Source organism: Dasypus novemcinctus, chromosome 23 (assembly GCF_030445035.2).
Source record: "Dasypus novemcinctus isolate mDasNov1 chromosome 23, mDasNov1.1.hap2, whole genome shotgun sequence".
Lineage (NCBI taxonomy): Eukaryota > Metazoa > Chordata > Mammalia > Cingulata > Dasypodidae > Dasypus > Dasypus novemcinctus.
In genome coordinates, this window is record NC_080695.1 from 34,237,957 (window position 1) to 34,251,697 (window position 13,741).

General features: G+C 40.6%; 1 pseudogene; it reads right to left on the reverse strand.

Annotated features, from left to right (window-relative positions):
* Positions 1-9,617: 9,617 nt before the first annotated feature.
* On the reverse strand, positions 9,618-10,641 carry LOC101444129 (heterogeneous nuclear ribonucleoprotein D0 pseudogene; annotated as a pseudogene).
* Between the last annotated feature and the right edge of the window lie 3,100 nt (positions 10,642-13,741).

Here is a 13,741-nt window from a genome sequence, read left to right on the forward strand (position 1 = left end):
TATGAATTTGACAATCAGCTTTAGCATTTTTGTAAATGCTACTGGAATTTTGATAGGGATTGCATTGAACTTGTAGATTCTTTTGATGATATTGATATATTAATAGTGTTGTCTTTCAATTCATGAACACTGGATGTATACCCAATTTGTTTAGGTATTTAATAGTTTCTTTCAACAATGCTTTATATTTCAATATCTCAAGATACTTAATTAGTCCCTTGAGATTTCTTCCTTACCTCCTTGGATGTTTAGTAATATACTGTTTGATCTCTACATGTTTGTAAATTTTCCAGTTTTCCCCTGCTACTGATTTTTGAGAAGATCCTTTGTATGATTCCAATATTTTAAATATTATTTTCATTTTATAAATGGTCTCATATATGATGTACCCTGGAAAAATTTCCATATGTATTGTACACATGTACTCTGATGTTATTGGTTGTATATATGGCAGATTACTTATCACCATTATATCTTTGTGGATTGGACCTTTTATTAATGTAAAAATTTTTATACCTGAAGACTCTATTTCTGAAAATAATATAGCCTCTGGGGCTTCTTGTGATTACCATTCTCATGGAAATAATTTTTCTCCTTATTTTTCATTTACATCTTTTTGAGATTTTACCTAAAGTGAGTCTTTTTAGACCACATTTAGCAGGATCAGGTTTTTCATCCAGTCTATCTATCTCTTTCTTTTAATAGGGGAGTTTAGTCCTTTGACAGTTAAGACAATAGAAGAAGGAAGAAAATATATCTTCAATTTTGCTATTTGATTTCTGCATGTCATGTATGTTTATTGTTCCTCAGTGACTTCTGTAATGCTTTTTTTTTTTCCTTTTTGTGGCTTTCTGCTCTGTACTATTTGGAATTCCTTCCCTTTTCTTCTTTGTATTTATATGTTATTATTGGTTACCTTTGTATTTAACAATAACTGCTTAAAATAAAAAAACTAGTTAGACTAGTACCAACCTCATCTCAGTAATAAACAGTCTATTTCCACAATACTCCACCTCTTTTTTTGTGTTCTTACTGTCTTAGAGTACATCTTTGTATGTTGCATGCCTGTTAATATTGATTTTAAACAATTTTTATATCTCTAAGTTATGTATTTTGGGGCATTATTTTTAAATGCATAAATGTTTATTTCATCCTGTTTTACTGTGCCTTTCATTAGTAGATAGCCTCCTGTTTTGTCTTGTAACTGATTTTGGTTTTTAATTGTTTTTTGGAGAAATTGATGGTTTAGAGCATACTCATCCAAAAAATAAAGGATTCCCATGTACCTCTGTTATTATCACCTTGCATTAGTATGAAATATTTGTTACAATTGATGATATCATATTTGTATAATTGTACTATTAACTGTAGTCCATGGTTTAAGTTAGTATTAACAGTGTAGTGTAGATCTATGTATGTGTGTATTCTGTTTTGTAAGACATTTGAATTAGTCAATTTTGTCCAATATTGTTATATCCACTTGTGTTCTCATGTGGCTAATAACTGTGTGGAAATATTTTTGCAACCTTTCACTACATTCTTTGCTTGAGTAAATTCAATTACTGTACTTTTGCAGCTCCAAATTTCTCTTTTTTTATAATTTCTATCTCTAGTTTATTCTGTGAGTTGTCTGTTTTCCTGCTTTCCTTTATTTCTTTCCATATGGATTCATTTAGGTTATGTATATTTTTAAGATAAGTCATTTAACATCTTAAATGAATTGTTCTACTTTATGAGCTTCCTCAGGAATGTTTTCTTGCAAACACTTTTTTTCTGTGAATGGGTTATAGTTTCCCTTTTTGTTTGTCTTGTAACTTTTTGTTGATTCCTGGACATAAAAAGATAACAGGAATAAAAAGCCCTGTTTCAAGACACCTCTGCCAGTTTCACCTGAGGGGTGTGGAACAATGGCTGCCCTTAGTTCTGGTTCCTCAGAGGTCTCAAAAGCAGTGAGTAGCAATCAGACCGTGTACTAGCTTACTTAGAAAGAATTGTTTCTTAATGTGCATCCTGACACCAGTGAATTCAACCTCAAACCTGGGTCACAGTCTCATCTCTGTAAGAAATCTTACTAGGATTGTCTTAGTAATGGTATCATGCATTTTTTAGTAGATATTTTTAAATTTATCTCCCCTTCCTCCCCAACCCCCCCCCCCCCCCCCGTTGTCTGCTTTCTGTGTCCATTCACTGTGTGTTCTTCTGTGACCGCTTCTAGCCTTATCAGCAGCACCGGGAATCTGTGTTTCTTTTTGTTGCATCATCTTGTTGTGTCAGCCCTCTGTGTGTGTGGTGACATTCCTGGGCAGGCTGTACTTTCTTTTGCACTGGGCGGCTCTCCTTGCAGGGTGCACTCCTTGTGCGTGGGTCTCCCCTACACAGGGGACACCCCTGTGTGGCACAGCACTCCTTGCGTGCATCGGCACTGTGCATGGGCCAGCTCCACACGGGCCAAGGAGGCCTGGGGTTTGAACCGCAGACCTCCCGTGTGGTAGGCAGATGCCCTATCCATTGGGCCAAGTCCACTTCCTGGTATCATGTATTATTATTGCTCTTCATTTGTGGTCAATGTTATTAAACACTGTTGAGTTTCTGTGTCTGTGACATTTTTATCCTTTATTAACAATGATGTCAGAGTTTCCTCCCCACACATACAACCTTTTCATGGTCTCCCAAAGCCATGCTCAATGTCATTTCATGTCAGGAGCCTCCAGCCATTCATGCAAGACCTTGCTCACACTTGTACCTGGCAGTTTATGCCTCCCTCAAAACTAAGTTAAGTCTCCATTTGGAGACCAGGAATTGCTGGTGATGGCCTGCAGGGCCATGGCGGGAGGCTTGTTGTCCCACCCAGTGTACCCTTTGATGCCTTTTTGGGTGAACATCAACCAAATTTTCCAAATTCACTGCAGAGGACAGATCAGAGCCAGCTTGCTTCAGGGCTCTGAGCAGAAGATTCATTTTACCTGACACAGGAGCCTCCTTTCTACCCTTTGCTGAGGCTTCAGACAGTGGTCCAAGGTGCACATCCACACCACCCAGCCAGCACCTGCCAGGACCAGCCATCTGTTTGGAGGCCCCATGAGGCAGCCCCCAGATGGTCTAAGTTTCTGGAAGATGGTCCCACAGCCAGAACCAAGTCAGCTTGCCAGGAAGTTCCCAGGGTCTTTGCCCTGAGCAGCAGCTGTCAGTGGTGGGACAGGGATTCCAAGGGTAACATGAAAAATTTCTTCCAGGCCCTCTTCAATGGCTGGAATGTTGCCCCGCTGGACCCTTCAGGCTGACATGGCCTGGGGAAAAGCAGCTGTCTCTCTCTGCCCTGGCCAAGAAAAGTGGTCTCATAGTTCATGTGCCCTTACAGCAGTTCAGGCCTATTTTCCAGTTCCAACTGTCAGATTGCTTATTGTCTTGGAAGTCAATAGGACATTCTAAATGATGTTTTTCCATGGGAAACGGACTTTGGCCCAGTGGTTAGGGCGTCCGTCTACCATATGGGAGGTCCGCGGTTCAAGCCCCGGGCCTCCTTGACCCGTGTGGAGCTGGCCCACGCACAGTGCTGATGCGTGCAAGGAGTGCCGTGCCACGCAAGGGTGTCCCCCGCGTGGGGGAGCCCCACGCGCAAGGAGTGCGCCCATGAGGAAAGCCGCCCAGCGTGAAAAGAAAGAGCAGCCTGCCCAGGAATGGCGCCACCGACACTTCCCGTGCCGCTGACAACAACAGAAGCGGATAAAGAAACAAGACGCAGCAAATAGACACCAAGAACAGACAACCAGGGGGGGGGGGGGGAATTAAATAAATAAATCTTTAAAAAATAAAAAATAAAAAAAAAATAAATGATGTTTTTCCATAGGTGTCTGGGTGGCAGTAGCTGAGCATTTATATTGTCAAGGTTGTGGACTACTCAGGAGATTCCAGTGTGCACCTACAGAGTTAGATTGAGGGTTAAGCTTTGAGAGACATTGAGGTTTAAGTTTATAGTTAGAGAGATAAGGACAAAGTTGTGGTTAGGGTGATGGTTAGAAATAGTTTTCCTCAAAATCTCCTCTGGAGGTACCTGTTCAGATATGAACCCGTGTCTTGAAGTTGTTCCTGTGACACTGGTACAGGTCTGTGGGCTTTGGGCAAGGTCTATACAACATATCATTTCACTTGAAAATCCACAGTGGAGCAGCCAGGAATTTTCAGTCACACTTCTAATGCCATTTCCTTCCAGAAAGGTGGAATTTCTTGTGATAGGATAATCCAAAATCCTTTTCAGTGCTCTTTTGTTATCTGAGGGCATGTGATTGCTCATAACATTTCTAATATTCACATTTTGTGATGGAAACTGCTGGACTCTGACTTCTGGGCTCAGAGATGGCACCACCAGTCTGGCCTGGATATGGGTTGATGCTCCTTGGTTGTATGGCCATTCTGAAAAATGTTCAATCCTCTTATGGTGTCATTCTCATGCCAGCACTCATGGAATCTCCAAGAGTGATCCAGTTTTGCTTGAGGGTAATCTGTGGCATAACTAGGTGGATTAGCATCCTGAAAGTCCCACTCCAGTCACCTAGACAAAGCACAGGTAACAGAAGAGGCTGGTGGAGGTCTTTTCTGCAGCCATCCTCTCTAAGACAGTCAAAGACCCCTTAGGGAGCTGGCAACAGCCCTTGCTGGGCAGGGAGGCCTTTGCTGGGAGTGTCTCCTGATCATTAGCTGTTTCTGACAGAAATTAGTGGCTTTAGTGCCCGTCTGAAAAAGCATTCAAAGTCTCCCTTCAGCTCCTGGGGTCTCAATGAACTTATCCTAAAGAGGAACACACCTAAACTTTGTGTGTAAGGGGTTTTCAGGTTGGAGATATTGTCCCAAGGTACCTTCCTCAGGCCACTGGCCTGCAGTGGTCTCTTCTGCACCAGGGGTGGAGGCCATGCACCCTGGCTGTCCAGGATGGGAACTGTCCCCTATACACCTGCACACACCTGGCTGGGTAAATTCAGGGCAGGTGGTCATGCACCACCTTGGCAAGGTCCTCCTGGGATACATCCACTGCCTCAGAGGCAGCATCTCCTCTTTGTCCTCTTGTCAGCCCTGCCTTTCCATCCTATAGATCTGCCCATCAGTCTTCCAGGCTCCTGTGGCCACTTTCTCCAGATAAATGCTATAGTTTCTTCCATTACTAGTCACAATTGTTCTATAGTAGAATACCAGTAAGTTCACTCTAATCCAGATTTTATTCATCCATCCTGTGTATCCTGGGTTGATGATGTCCACTCGACCTCCATGTTGAGAGAGGGTTTAGATCCCACATGCTTGATGGATGTGAATCTCCTACTTAGAGTTGTAGGCACTCTTAGTTCCCTGGTATGGTGGTTGACAATCTTCATTTCCCTGTTAGTTGACCTGTGTAAGTCCAACAAAATGGAGAGTAGGAATTGCAACTCTGGTGAGGCTCAGGGCCCAGCTGGCACATGGCAAGTCCAGAGATTCAAGTCTCCTGGGTATACACCAACCCCAGTGACAACTACAGGTTCAGTAAAAGTGACAGAAGTGGCATGTGTAGAATGGTCTCACCTAAGTCCAACTTCATCACACTCAGGAACACAAATTCCAAAGTAGGGCCCACTGACAAGGCACTGAATACCAGAGCCAACTGCCTAAACCATAGAACCTGTGTGTCTCCATAGCCCTCCGTAGAACCAGTACATGGGGTTGTATCTGCTTTGGCTATGTCTGGGATCCTGCTAAGTCATGCATAAGCACAACCCCTCTGATGACCTTCTGACTTTTTTTGAAGATTCTTTACCATCTTAACTCATTTGTCTTTACCATTTCCCCTTTTTATTCAAGGTCTTTTTCTACTTGCATCACCAGTTAGTGACTGGTAATAATCCTTCAATGCAAGGGATGCTCATCACTGGGAGTCATGTCCCATGGGGGCGGGGAAAGTAATATGTTTACATGCTGAGTTTGGCTTAGACAGTGGTCACATTTCAGCAGCATGGAGGTTCTCAAGAGGTAACTCTTAGGCACCCTGCAGCTCTGGGCCTGGTTCAAATTTCAGGCGCACAGGTTCATAAGCATAGTCTGCAGTATCAGGGGCTTATCATTGGAGCATTCTTCTTCACTGGTCTTTGCCCTTGCACATGGAGGTTGTTGCTGTTTCATTGCAGAATGTGACACATTTCCCTGGCTAGGAACTCAGCACTCCCTCAGTTGTCATTTGTAACAGTAACTACTATGAATATACCCAAAATATACCCAAACATTTTATGTACCCTATATACATGCCCTGGAGAACTCCCTCCCAACTTTGTGTCCCCCATCAATAATACCCCATACCAGAGTTCCTCCTCTGCCATAGCTGGACCCCTCTGTGGTCCAAAACTTCAAAAATGAACCCTAATATATTGCCAAATTCAATTAATATGAAAATAAAGTAGTAGTGATAGGTTTAAAGATTAGTAGTAGAATGCATACTAGTTTAGAAATACTAAAATAGAGTAAAAATAAATTGGCATATTAAAAAGTGCAAAATATCATAAAACTTTTTTTTGACATTTTGCCTTTCATTACTGTAATAGGTGTTGCCATGTATGTACAGTGGCAAGGCAGTTTCTTTCATTTCTTCCTCAGTGTCTACATCCTTTCTTTTTTTCCCTAATTTTTAATTTTGTCTTCAAAAAAGTTTTAGATCATGTTAAAGTCACGTATAAAATATAGGGGACTCCCATATATCCAACATCAAACCCTTTTCACCCTTCCCCAGCAATGATCTTTTTACATGTTCATGTTATAGTTGCTGCAGCTGATGTAAAGGTATTGAAACATAGCTTTCAAACACAGTTTCATTTTGGATTACATTATGCTTTATATTTTAGACAGTACAATTTTTCTAATCTTTTATTTTTTATTTTCATTTTTTCAAGATTTCTATTTATTTCTCCCCCCCTCCCCCAGTTGTCTGCTCTGTGTCCACTTGCTGTGTGTTCTTCTGTGTCTGCTTGTATTCTTGTCACTGGCACTGGGAATCTGTGTCTCTTTTTGTTGCATCATCTTGCTGCATCAGCTCTCCATGTGTGCTGTACCACTCATGGGCAGGCTGCACTTTCTTTCATGAGGGACAGCTCTTCTTACGGGGTGCACTCCTCATGCATGGGTCTTCCCTACATGGGGGACAGCCCTGTGTGGTGTGGCACTCCTTGTGTGCATCAGTGCTACATGTGGGCCATCTCACCACATGGGTCAGGAGGTGCAGGATTTGAACCCTGGACATCCCATGTGGTAGACGGATGCTCTATCAGGTGAGCCAAATCCACTTCCCAAATTTTCTAAAATTCTAGTTACCTTATGTTTTACATTATGGTTTACATTTTAGCCTATAGACTTTTATACATTTTTGGTATAATTTAACATGCCTTATATCCATCATTGCATGAGCTTATGGAACACTTCCATTGACCCCCAGTTACCCTGCTTCCATCTATTCTAGTCCTCTCTCTCCCTCCCCTCAGGACCCACAGTGACAACCAATATTCACTGTTTGAAGGACCAGATTCACAGATACTTACAACAATGATGAGGGCTTGATATACTAGACTGTCCTCCCCCATTGGGAGCCACCAATTCTCTTGAGAGACACAATTCCATCTATTTCAGAAGATCAGGGCTCCCCAGGATGTGGGCACACCTTCCCACTTATTGTATGAGTCTCCACCCAATGATATAACACACTATAACACTATGAGAAGATGAGCATTCACACACTCCCTAGAAGCCTGCCCCTGTACCAGATGCCCCCACCTTAAGGACCTTAACAGGTAATCCTTTATTAAATTTTCTAAAGCGTTTTCTCAACATTATAGTTTAAACCACATACCCAACAATCTCCCATGTTCAATTGTTCCCCCAGCCCTCCCCCTGATTCCTTAGGCCATCTGACCCATCCTCCGACCCTAGACCCCCTCAGACCTGCAAAGACCCACCCAATATTATCCCTATGCCCCCATCTTATCCCTTCCCTGCACAACTGCTTAACCTCCACTTTATCATAGATTTCACTCATGTAGACATCAGTGCACAACCTTCCTCTCCCCGCAATTTCCTGTAAGACTATCATCCAGCTTCTAGCTCTCTGAGACAGCTTGGTTTGATTATTTCATTTCAGAAAGGTCATGTAGTATTTGTACTTCAATGCATGGCTTGCTTAACTATACATAAAGTCCTCAAGATTCATCCATGTTTTCCCATTTGTTTGTACTGTATTTCTTCTTATAGCTGAGTAGTATTCCATTGTATTTTGTTTATCCATTCATCAGTCAATGGGTTTTGGGTTGATTCCAAATTTTAGCAATAATGAAAAATGGCACTATGAATATTGGTGTGCATAGGTTTGTGTCCTTGTTTTCAGTTCTTCTGCATATATACCCAGTAGAGTGATTGCTGGGTCATATGGCAAATCTACAGGTAATTTTTTGAGAAACTGCCAAACTGTCCTCCAGAATGGCCAGATTCTATTGCATTCCCAATAGCACTGGATGAGTGTTCCCATTCCTCCTCATCCCCTCAAGCATGTGTAGTCTTTTATTTTTTGATAACTGCCAGTCTGATGGGAGTAACATGGTATCTCTAGAAATTTTGATTTACATTTCCCTAATAGCTAGTGATTTTGAGCATTTTTTCATGTGCTTTTTGGCCACTTGAATTTCTTCTTTGAGAAAGTGTCAGTTCAAATTTCTTGACCATTTTTTAAGTGGGTTGTGTGACTTTTATTTTATTTTGAAATGATAATTTACAAGGGCTCCATTTTTCCACATCCTCAATACCATTTTTTTTTCCCTAAAACCAGCATTAAAGCATGTGTGTAGTAGCACCTCGTTTTTATTTTTGGTATCTTATGTGCATTTCTCTAATGGCTAATGATGTTGAGCATCTGTTTACATGCTTTTTGGGCATTTTTATATATTCTTGGCAGATATGTCTTTTCAAGCCATTTTCCCAATTTTTAATGGGGCTGTTTGTCCTTTTGTTGAGTTATAGTAATTCTCTTTATGTTTTGTATATTACACTATTAGCAGAAACAGAGTTTCCAAATATTTTCTTTCCCTTTTTAGGTTTACTTTTTTAGGTTTTGGAAAAGTAGTATAGTAGTAAAGTAGTTAAGTAGAGATCAGGGTTCAAATTTTGGGATTAGGTCCTCTTTCTGACTTCTGGAGACTCATACAATAAGTGGGCTTATATTTAAGGTTAGAGCCACCTTCTTGCTCTGTGGTCCCCATGAGCTTGCCTAAGAGGGTCAAGGATGCAAGGGGAGCAGAAAATGAACATGTGGTTGGGCTGTTGGGGAAGAGCATGACTGAAGACTTGTCCATGTCCTGTTGCTGGGAAGAGCTTGGATGCCTTGCTCAGGAGGGTGTGCTCCCACACAGTGCTTTTCATCAGAGAGCTCTTCCCATCCTGGGAACACTGGACCCTTTTGTTTTTCTGTTTTTTTTTTATACAAAAGGATTTATTAAAAACCAGTAAGACACTACTACATCATGACACTGTCACACTGGGCTTTTAACACAAGACTTGCTCTACAATACTGGGGAAGGGGCATAAAATAAATTGGTTCTGAAGCATAGCAATTAAGAAATAAATCAATGAAAGCAAATTTCTTTTAATGAGAACTCAGAATTAAACTTCAGAGGGACCCAAGGTCATACTTCCATTCAGGGACTTGATAGAAAAAATTTAGTTTGACCTGCTATTAGCAAGGTGGCAGGAGCCACCCTCAAATGAATCTTCAAATTGGAAAATACTGCTTCACCACCTGTTGGGGATAAGTTGCAAATGGAATGATTTAGTATGGTTTGTAGGTATTTTGATGACTGCCTCGCCTGGATATTTTCCCATAACCACTCTGCTGATCACCACCTCTTCCACGAGCTCTTCCTGCAAATCCTCCTCTATTGCTGTTGCTGATACTGTTCCTTTGACATGGCTACTTTTATTTCACATTTACGAAGACCAACATTATGGTATTTCTTTTCCATTATCTTCTTCACTGGTTCCTCTTCTTTAAAGGTAATAAAGCAGAATCCATGCCTCTTATTGGTCTTGTTGTCCATGGGGAGCTCTATGATTTCCACCTTACCAAAACCACCAAAGTACTCCCTTATTTTCTCTTCAGGTGTATCTGGAGAAAGGCCACCAACAAAAATTTTTTTAACAGGCTCTTTTGTTTTCATGGCTTTGGCCCTTTTAGGATCAATCACCTTCCCATTCAATTTATATTCTTTATGATTCTTTAAATAGCACAAAGCCAAAACCCCTTTTTCACCCTGTGATTAGATCTAACTTCAGAGTACAGCCTACAACTTCACCAAATTTGGAGAAGTAGTCCTTCAGCTCTTCCTTTGTAGTGTCCCAGCTAAGACCTCCTATAAACATTTTCCCTTCATTCTCCTCCTTCTTACTGGCATCGATCTTTACCCCCTCTGACTCGGCGCTGCCCCCTTCGGTGCCTCTGGCCACGGTTCCACCCCCGATCCCAGCTTTGCTACCCTCCACCGCCGCTGCCCCCTGCTCTGCCGCCACCATGGCTCCCTCCTGCTCACCCGCCGAGTTGCCTACCACGGCCGTTACCACCGCCACCACCCCCTCCCCACCGAACTCCGACATCGTGCTACTACCTCCACCGCTGCCGCCGAGACTACACCTGCCGCTGCCCTGAACTGAAACTAGCAGCAAAGTAATCCCCGCTGCTGCCGCGCACCCGCTGTACCTCGCGAGACACACAAGACAGAGAGGGAGCATGCGTGGCTGTGAAAGCTCCTGCGCCTCTCTCCCTGGCCTGTCCCCTCGCCTCCCACTCTCACGTGGCGTGCACTCCTGCTCTTTTTGGCTGCACTTAAAAGGAAAAAGAAGCAGTGGAGGCCCCTCTTGCCGCCTCCTTGCTTTAATGGCACCGCTGCGGACCACCTAAAATGTCCAACTGAACTGATGTGGGCCATTGGTAAGGGGGTGAAATGATTATGGGGAAAACTGTGAGGAGTCTGGATGTTTGTGGAGTCTAGATGTTTGTGCATGCTCTGCTGTCTTGTCTCTGGTCTGCCCCTTTGCCGGGGCTTGGAGGCCATCTGTGTCTGTGCCACACGCCCCAGTTTGTTGGGGCTGCTCCAGTCAGAGGGCTGGGTCCCTTGGAGAATTGCCGAATTTGAGTAGGTTCTGTCTGCTCATTTTGGGTGAAAGCTGGAAAGGGGGGAGAGGCTTGCCACTTTTCAGTGAGTCCACACCTTCTATTCATAAGCTGCATTCCTGTTTGATTGTTGTGCACCCAACTGCCTGGAAGGGGGGGAAGTGAAGGGGTTGAAAAGCAGAATCAGAATAAAGGCAGTAAATTCCCTCCATAGGGTGTCAAAGCCAAAATACGTTTGCATTCTGCCCAGGTTCTTAGAAGGTATTGTAGTAACTTTAAGTAAGAGAATGTGTTCTGTGAAGGTAAAATTTGTCTTAAAGGTAAAAATAATTACAAAAGTTTAACAAAGCATTGTTTAAATTAAGGTATTTAAATGGCTAATTGCAGAAAGTCATTATTAAACAAAAACTGAATTGATAATAATAATAAAAGGTAATTTTATAACAAAAATTTATCCGGCAGCCAGCCTCCCCTGCCAACTTGCTTCCAAAAAAACTTTCTGGTATTACATGCTACTAAGTATTTAAAATGAGAAAATTTCATTATTTTAACAAGCTTGTTTAGTATTAATGGCAATTATATGTTGTAAGAAGTTTGCCTGGTAACTTAGTATGTGGGATATATGGAGTGTGTTTTTATTGTTAAGGAAACAGAAGATGATTTTATCCTAAGATAAAATAATTAATTATTGGAAAGAGTAGAGTGTGGGACAAAACCTGAATGACTACTGAAAGTGTAGAAGGTTTGTGAAGGAAAATTTTTATGATTAAAATTAAGATCAATATACAAAGAAAATCTTTTATCAAAATAGCTTCTTGTGCTTTAACCTCATCATTTCCTCAGTGTTTGAAGAAGAAATAGTTTTATCTCTTTTTTAAAAAAAGAACATTATGTTCTAGAAATCAAATCCTGAAATGTAGCTTTTTATTTCAAACTAACTGCAAGAGATTTATTCTTTTACCTTAAAAGAAAAATTAAAGTAATGGTTAAGTTCATTTAATACATTATAAGTCGAATGAAAGGTGTTTAAAGGTGTTATAAAATTAACAGGTTTTTAAAAAAATTAATAAAAACTGTAACTAAGAGTTAAAATCATTTATAAATGCATTTATATTATAAAACAGTGAAAAGATAATAACTGAAATTATAGCTGAGTGAATTTAGCCTGAAACTATTATTTAAGTGTAAATTCTAAAGTAACCTTTCCTTTGTTTATGGTCACTTCAAACCTAACCTCACCCCTTGCCTTTGCCTATGGTTATTTCATAATAGCTTCTGCCCCTACAGGCCAGAAAAGAGGTGGGACATCACTGTCTCCTGTCCTGGTATTAGTAACCCTTTCTCTCATGAATTCAAGTGTAAACTAAATAAATTGCTGCCTGATGGAATAAGGTTAAATAACCACTGGAGTTTTATTATCTCCAAAATCAAAAAGGGGGGTAGAGGGGGAGAAGTCTCCTGCCCTGATGGTCAACGTTCCTAAGAGTAGTAATCCATGAGAGAAACCAGTCTGTCTCCCTGAGGCTTCAAATAGCCTCAGTAAATATATATAAAACTAATCTTGTTGCTTATCCAAAATTCTGCTAATTTCAAAGTAAAATATAAAGTTCTAAAACAAAATGGTGCTAAAGCATTGACAACATTTTAGTTACAATCCATTAATTAAAAAAGAAAATTCTTGTGTAAAACTGCATGGCCATAGTGTAAAACTGCACAGTCACAGTGCAAATTAAGAAAAGTTTCAAGAGTCTTTAAAATGTTTTGCAGTCACACTTGTTTTGTAAAAATTATAAGTTTAAAGTAACTAAAGTTATGTTTTTGTGTCAAACTATTCATGTCTGCCTATTTGCTCAAATTGTTAAGGTTAAATAAGCAGTTATATAAGTAATATATATTTCTGAACCCCAAATTAAGCTAAACAGTATATAAAATAATGCAAATTATAAGTAATATCAATGAGTTGTGTTTCTGTGTCTAACTCTTTGTCCATTTGCTCAGTGTATGTCTTCATACATCGGGATAACAATATCAAATTAACAAATGAAAATTCTTTAAAAAGCTCTATTCAAATTGTTAAAAATTAAATATACAGTTATATATGTAAATATTCTTAAAGCCCAAATTAAACTAAGCGGGATGAAAAAGTCGTATAGAAATCTGATTATAGGAGCTGCCCTGGATGGTGCTTCAGAGGTAATCACTGGACATTGTAAATCCTCACAGGGCCTACATGATGGAATAGAGGAGAGTATGGGCCATGATGTGAACCAATGTATATGAGGTGCAGAGGTGCCCAAAGATGTACTTACCAAATCCAATGGATGTGTCATGATGATGGGAACGAGTGTTGTTGGGGGGGGGGGAGAGGGGGGGGTGGGGGGGTGGGGTTGAATGGGACCTCACATATATATTTTTAATGTAATATTATTACAAAGTCAATAAAAAATAAAAAAATTAATAAAAAAAAAAAAAAAAAAAAGAACTAAAACCTCCAAAATGGAGAAGTCATGGTAAAATGATGATTGGAAAACTTTTAAACTATTTAAGTAAATACAGACATAGAGCTAAAATAATCATAGGAAT